Source organism: Habropoda laboriosa, unplaced genomic scaffold, assembly GCF_001263275.1.
Source record: "Habropoda laboriosa isolate 0110345459 unplaced genomic scaffold, ASM126327v1 scaffold145, whole genome shotgun sequence".
In the NCBI taxonomy this organism is placed as follows: Eukaryota; Metazoa; Arthropoda; class Insecta; order Hymenoptera; family Apidae; genus Habropoda; species Habropoda laboriosa.
The window spans coordinates 198,213-205,271 of NW_017100307.1; positions in this window are offsets into that span (position 1 = coordinate 198,213).

The window sequence follows — 7,059 nt, forward strand, 5'->3', positions numbered from 1 at the left end:
CACGTGTGGTCGTTTCATTGTTTTCAATAGATATAATGTTACAATTATTTAAAAGCAGTTTAAAATTTAGAAAAATAAAACTAAATTTCTCACATCTTACGTATAATTTCGAATATACGTTAGTTTTATTTAACATTCTTATAATACGTATGAAATGGACTCACTTATTAATTTTGCTGGACGTTAAATATATTTTGGTGTTAGAAACACTTAATTCTTGACGCAACCTTTCCGATTAATTCAACGAAATATTTGTTTTTCAGCACAAGCAATAAACCGATTGTCTCGTTAACGAGGAAATTTTTGAATTGAAAGAACCGTTGAAACGAGAATTAAAATTGGCAATATCGATATATACGCGAATAACGTGAAACGATCTCTCGATTTGGTAAGTTAAACGCATGGCCACGAGGGCGCGTTGCAGTTTGTTACAACATGGCGGGTGAGTAAGTGCCTGTGGATCGAACGAAGCTGCCCGAAAACACGAGGGACTTTCAGCTAACCCGTGGTGTTTGTGGGTTTCAGATATATCCTATATCCAGAAAGAAGGACTGGACGACTCTGACGAGGGTGAGTACTGACACAGAAATACATTTTTGATGGTTGTAAATGTGCGCGGAAGGGGTCGACCGTTCGGCACGGTGGCCCCACCATCGAAGCATGCCACTGTCTGGCGTGCGTGGCGGTGGCGTGGTCGCAAATCCATGCTCGTTCAAATACGTTCTATCTTGCATAATTTTCGGGCTGGGTCCGCTTAGCAACTTTATTGCCTTCTATGACAGCGTAGTTCCGACACCTTTGGACGAGTGTCACGTTGCAGTTCGACTGTAAGCCGTATGTCACGCCGTGATTCTCACATGCGCGACCAAATCATGAGAGTGCCTCGATGGCGTTTTATCGGTTAGGGGGCGCCACAAAACGTGCCGCGCTGTGTTTACCTCGACCGCAGGCTGAAAAAAAGAAGAAAACAGAAAAAGGGCACGCGGTCGCATTGCGTCCTCATGTATCGTTCCTATCTTTTTTTCTCACTGTTTTCGCTAACAAATCAAAATACCGTATATTTTTCCGATATTTCGTCAATCCTCGTATTCCGACCACGTTTCCTTACAATTTACGACTGACGACATGTTACGATGGTAAACGAGTACGTACATTGTCTCACCATCGCGCAGTAGGGTTTATTTCGATCCTGCTTAGTTTATAAATATGAAAATACACGAGATAATTTCATTTTTCCTACCGCTAACTCGCATACATAAGGAAATAATATTTATTTATGCGTACAAATACTCTCGACAAAAAAATAAAGCGTAATGTTTCGTAAAACCAGTTTCGATGTATTCATCTTGCACCGATCTCATGCTCGTGACATCGATACACGTAACTCTTTTTATATTTATCAAGCTCAGACGGTTTGAAAACCGATTAAATCAGTCCGAATGAAACGTATTCCAGAGGGTTGAGGTAAACAAAGAGTTAATGCGCGGTTATTCGCCTATCGGGGTTACTGATCTTTCGACTTCCATGTTTTTACTAGTGCCATCTGTCGTGTACAAAGCCGAACTAGATTATTAACTCTCGATAGAGCTTTTCGCGTAAGATTCTAAAGCTGCGAAGCTAACTCGGTCGAAACACGTAACGGTGGGTTATCTGAAAATCTACAACGTTTCGTATACACTCGATCGATAGGTATATTTATCGACGTATACACACGTCGTACGTGAATTTTCGGATGGTTCGCGAAGCGTACGACGCGTGAACCCTTATCAAAGCGTGCTCTGAACCCTGGTGGGCCGATAATGTAGCTATTCCTACATAGAACATCTACCTTTCTTTCTTTCTTCCCTTCTCATTTCGGTGTACACAGAAACGCTCTCTATAATCGTCGCCGCTAACTAACTCGTACTTGGCTCTAATCGACTTTATCAAACATTCCAGAGGTCGTTTATCAGCTTGGCTTGCTTACTATTTCCAACCTCGAGCAGATAGAAAAAATATTCGAATAGTCTTGTGTGTGCCCTTCGTTCCCTCGATCCAACGATCCGATCTAGATCAAATCGATCTTCGAAGCTGTCACACGAATTCCTATCTCTACAGGGCATTCAAACGATTCGTAGAATTCCTTCGATTCTTCTTATCGATCCTAACCTCAATACCAATTCAACCGACATCCGCTTCTTTTCTCATATACACGGTGATTCATAATTTCAATAGACTCGAACAAAACGATATTCGTTCGAATCGTTGGAAAATAATCGTTGAAAAGCGGACGTTTATCGTATTAACCTGTGTCGCGGGTTCTTTTTACGTGAGTAATCCTTTACGATTCACGGCTCGTGTATCCTACTTGATGACGTGCAACAGCAGCACGTGACACATCGCTTCCTGATTCATACTTCCGACTTGGAGGCGTTCAGAGCTCGATCATCAGGGCTTATACCAGCACGTACAATTTTTTTCCTCGTTTTTTTTTTTTTTTACGACTTTCGTGCGCACCTTGAGTTTCGGCCAATCTCGTCCTAGTCACGTTTCCTCGAAAACAGTTTTCCACGAAGAACGATGAAACGCGCGGACGGATTAAGGTTGAGTTATAGTGTTTCGAGGAGACGGTAACAATGGTCTCTGCTGTGTGTTTCCGTCATTGCGACGTGGGAACGTTCGATGAATTTTTTCGAAGTGTGACATATGGCGATGACTACACGGGAGCCACGACGAGGCGATAGTAATCAGTCGCGATTATGCAAATGATTCGGTGACTGGCTGTGACAGCTAGGAGGATCGGACGTTCCTCGAGTATCAATGAATCCTTTTCATTCGCGCGACAATACGGTTGCGTTTATGAGTCGCCACGGTTATTTTCGTCCAATCGTGAAACACCTTCGTTCTTTTGTAATTGAAGATCGAATTTGTCGAATTTCTGCTTGCTTTGTGCAATCGTGAATGTACTTACATCCGTGGAATATAATTTAGAAGTAAAAACCTGGAGAAGCTTAGAAACTTGAAGAACTGAATTTTTGAAAAACTAAGTTTCTTATGAAAAAATTTTATCCTGTATTTTCGGTTTATTTGTACATATGAAATTTGTTCTAGCCCACCCTGTGTAAAGTATCGTTAAATTTTTATCAAATAAACGTAAATAAAATAGTTCGAACTTTCTCTGATCTTCCCTGAATTTTCTCAAATCTTCCGAATTTTCATCACACAAACTTAACTAAAATAGTTCAAATTTCCTCTGACCTGCCCTGATTTTCCTCAAATCTTCCGAATTTCCATCACACAAACTTAACTAAAATAGTTCGAACTTTCTCTGACCTGCCCTGATTTTCCTCAAATCTTCCGAATTTTCATCACACAAACTTAAATAAAATAGTTCAAATTTTCATCGCACAAACTTAACTAAAGTAGTTCAAATTTCCTCTGACCTGCCCTGATTTTCCTCAAATCTTCCGAATTTTCATCGCACAAACTCAAACAAAACAGTTCACATGAAAAGCCCACGTGGTTCAATAGCAGTCCCAAAAAAAGCACTGAAAAGTAATTCCAAGGAACGATTTATAAATTGGCAGACAGTACGTTTAGCGCAGGACACGGTAAGAGATGACCGACCGATTATCATCGTAGACACGATCGATCGAACTCCAACAGGTACGGGGGGTCGAGCGAGTCCTTGCGAAACATTTGCCGCGAAGAAAGAGAGCAGTCTCTTTAACTGGCGCGTACGTTGCTCCCCATTCTGTGTTTGCGTTTATCGGCAGAGTGATCTCTCTCTCTCTCTTTCTTTTTTTTTTTCTTTTCTTTTCTTTTCCCTCCCTGTACCGGTACGACGTAGACATCGAACGAGGAGAGTAGGATAGAGGAGACGGATGGAAAAAAGAAAAAGAGGAGGAGGAAGAGGCATAGGACAAGTATAGGTGGATATACAGAGAAACTTTAATTTCTTGGCATTGTGAGGAGTTCCTTGCCCTTTCAGCCTTTTCAGTTCGGTGGTCTGTTTTTGATAGGAGGCCACGTCGTCTAGACACACCGGGGGTTGCCCAGCTTTTATAATCGCAACGAAATGCACCCCTCCGTGCTCGACGCAAAAATACCGGTTTTTTTTCTCTCCCGTTCACTCTCTCTCTCTCTCTCTCTCTCTCACACACACACATTTTCCCCCCCTTAACGTTGAATTTCTCTACCCCCTTGGCCTCGTCACCCCTTCGTTCCGCAGCGACGTGCCGCCGCGTTACATTAAAATGATTTATTCTCTTTATTAAATTCGCATTCGAGGCTACGAGAGCACATTCTCGGCTCACGTGAATCGAATCTCGAGACCGGATGCGCCGAACGATATGTGCTGCCGCGACGATCTGCCGCTGCCTCTTCTTCGGCTGAAACGTTCCAGGATAGGCTTCCCCTTTTCTCTCGGACCAGTTGGAAGGGTAGTTCAAAGGCCACCGAAGGGTACAAAATTTTTGGGTATTTCAGACGGAAGATATTCTACCGTATCTCGTCTTTTTTTTATTTCCAACGTATCGGTTTAGGTCCTCTTTGTTCGTCGAACGTTCTCGAATAGACGAGAAGGTTTTTTCTTCGTTGCGTTTATCTTACTGATTGCTAGAGATCGTTGGGAGATAGTTGAAACGTGTGGATGATCGTGTTCGAGATATCTGTTGTTTAACCTCGTGATTGGTGGAAATGTATGGAAATGAATATAGATAATACCAGCCCGCAGGCGATCAACATTGATCAGTCGAATATTGCCAATAATATTTTTGCGACTGTAGCCGATTGATGTATTCTTGACAATATTTTCACCTCGGTTGCTTTCAAGTCGCCACGCGTTGCACCAGCTTGTTATCACTTTTCTGTCTTTCTGTTATTCAGAGTTGTGCAGTGTTTTGAAGCCGAAGAAACAGCGTATTTAGCGATAATATATTTTTGTAGGAGAACGCAAGCTTCGATCACACGGTATCATCGATACCTTCCCTCGTAGAACCTCGAAAAATTTCACCCCCGATCGTAACCGGGCTCGCAATCCAGACAACCAGTCAAAAGATCTCGAAAGTAGCCCTGTAATTGCCAGCAAAGAATTTCGCATGGCGATCTAATCATCTCGAAAGTTCGTTATCCGGCAATTGGCCGTGGGAGTAGTTGAAGCTTGGAGTAGTTCAACCCCTGTTCCGTCGTACTCTAGACGGCTAAGTCGAGCCGAACCGAGCCGAGCCGAGCGGTGGCGCCGCCTGTCGTCAGAACGGACGCTCGAATGGCGGCCCGATTATTACATGACATTCCTCGAATACCATCCAGACCTCCCTCGTCTCCTCCTGCTAGCAGTGGGCTCCTTCGTCGAAATTTCTTTCTCCCTCTTTCACGTCCACAATCCACCGTATATCGTCACACGCTCCCGACTCTGTCTTTCTCGCGCTCTACCCGCCGTTCTAGAGAAACCGAGAGTAGAAGAGACCCTCCTAAGAGGCAAAAGGCTTCGGGCTCGAAAATAGGCCCGCGATACGAATGATAGAAGCATCCCCTTCTTCTGCCTTCCTTCCTTTTCCTCCACAGGCCGATCTCTACTTCCACCCACGATGCCTCCCCTTCGTCCTCCCGCTCCTCATTTCCCTCTCCCTTCGAGGCGTCTTCGCTTCCTTTGCATCCTGCCGTCGCGGAGGAAGCGCGATCGAGAATCAGCCGCGCCCTGTCGAGAGGGAAGCACACCCGGACCGCGATATTCCGGCTGGACGGTTACGTGAAAAAATGGGCGCAGGATCGTGGAAGACGGACAGATTGGGTTCGTTTCGATGATAACGCTCTTCTCGGGGTGTCTTTTATTTCTTGCTTTTACTCGCGAGATTTGTTACTTTGAGGGTTTGAGAGGGATCGAGGGATCGTCTTGGAAGATGAAATAATACTTGCGAATAGTAATTGTGTTGTTATACTTGAGAAGATAGAAAATGAAGTACGAAGGGATTGGTCGATTTTGGAAACGAGAAGAGACGAAATTTGGATGTTTAAGATTTCGTTGGCGGGTCGTTTGATAAGCATCAGGATGCAATAATACGGCGAGATTAAACGCGTTAACGCAAATAGAGGGCGGCAGTGACGACTACAACGCCGGATGCGGCGGCGGTTGCGAGCTATACGATCGATTCGCGGCCGCCTTCTCTATTGTCGCTGCCTCCTCTCTGTGTGTAAGGGTTTGCAGCAACCCCCGCCGGAGAAGGATGCTGGCTGACACCCTCCCACAGTTAGGAGAAAGGGAAAGACAGCCGGTGGAGTGAGCGAGAAAGTGGCGGTAGTAGAGATAGTACGATTCCTCGTAAGCCACCGAGCGAACCCATTCATAAAGACGAGGCCGTGACTAACGAGTAAGGAGAAACGAGCGCGAGACTGCTTCTCTCTCTCTTCTCTCTCTTTCTCCTCCCCTCCAATCTCCTTTTTCTTTACTTTCATCTTCGAACATTTTTCTCCCCGCCCGCCTCCCTCTATCTCTGTCTCTTTCGTTTTCCTTATCGATTTCCTTTCTCCATCGGCCGCTTCTTTTCTCCGTGTAGCGTTATAACGAGTCGAATTTTTCCCTTCTTTCCACACCCTTTTCCCTCTCCCTGCCCCCCTGGTTACGCTCTTCTCTCCCACCCTTCGATTCCACGTGGTGATGGTTAATTAAAAACGCTTTCCGCCGACGAATTTGATAAACGAGCCACGCTTCGAGCGGAATCGATCGTGAAACCCGTTGGAAAAAGGAGGCAACGCAAAAAGTCACCCCTAGTGTTGGGGATTCATCGATCGGAATAGATTACACGCGGGGCAGGAGCGACACACACGCGCGCGCGCGCGCGTTCGAATTCGATTTCCCCCGGAAACGATCGGTCGGTCGGTCGACGTCGCTTGCGTCGGCCCTTCTTTCGTGTGCCACCGCGGATTTTGCGTTTTCCGTCTACCTCACGCGTCGTTTATGTCGCAAAGCGGAGAAAAGAGACCGTGAAAATTGTAGGCACGCGATAGAGCGTGTTGTGTGGTAAGAGGATCGCGCGGAGTGTGTGACGATGACAACGGGAAGAGAAAACGACGGCCATTCTG